Source organism: Mandrillus leucophaeus, unplaced genomic scaffold (genome assembly GCF_000951045.1).
Source record: "Mandrillus leucophaeus isolate KB7577 unplaced genomic scaffold, Mleu.le_1.0 Scaffold238, whole genome shotgun sequence".
Taxonomy (NCBI): Eukaryota; Metazoa; Chordata; class Mammalia; order Primates; family Cercopithecidae; genus Mandrillus; species Mandrillus leucophaeus.
The window spans coordinates 550,614-551,287 of NW_012102454.1; the positions used below are offsets into that span (position 1 = coordinate 550,614).

General features: G+C 65.6%; 1 protein-coding gene across 2 annotated transcripts in view; it reads right to left on the minus strand.

Annotated features, from left to right (window-relative positions):
* FXYD1 (FXYD domain containing ion transport regulator 1) overlaps positions 1-430 on the minus strand; it is a 23,258-nt gene extending 22,828 nt beyond the window's left edge. For both annotated transcript variants that reach the window (XR_001006327.1, XM_011982274.1), the window contains exon 1: positions 331-430. The gene's annotated coding sequence lies outside the window, so the exon portion shown is untranslated. The remainder of the gene's footprint in view (positions 1-330) is intronic.
* Positions 431-674: the final 244 nt, after the last annotated feature.

Sequence of the window (674 nt, forward strand, 5' to 3'; positions counted from 1 at the left end):
AAACTTCTGGTTGGAGCAGGACGTGGGGTGTAAACACCGTCAGGCATCCAGTACTCCTCCTCTGGGCCTCCGGTGCCCCCACACAGTGACGCAACCAGCCCTACACATGTGTGTGTCCGAATTCCACACCCTGCCAGGGTGCACACGCACCAGCAGGGCAGGGAGGAGTCGCCCACATCCCACCCTGCAGAACCCACTGCCCCAACCACACTCCCTCCCTCTTAGGTTGGCCTGCCTGGGAAGCCTCGGGCTGGCCACTACTGCTCCCAAAATAGGCGGCCCAGCCAGACCAGGGGTGAGGCCTGGAGGGAAGGAGTGGGGGACGCTCACCCCAATCGGGCTGTCCCCTGCTGAAAGAAGGCCCCCAAACGTCCTGCTGTGCCCCGGGGGCTGAGCACTTTGGACCCCCTGGCCCAGAGCTGGACGCGCCGCCCCCAACAGGCTCCCCTCCCAGCCCCACCCCACCCTTGCCCTCCCCAACCAGCAGCTGTAACTGGAGCTGGGGCTGGAGGGGGGCCAGGGGGCGGCCCCCAGCCCAGACCGCCCTGGCCCGCTAGGTTAACTCTCTCAGTTCAGATGGAGGAGCAACAGGCAGCCAGCAGGCAGGCTGGAGAGGCCAGGAGGACTGTGGAGGACAGGGTTGTGAACACACACACGCACACACACACACACAC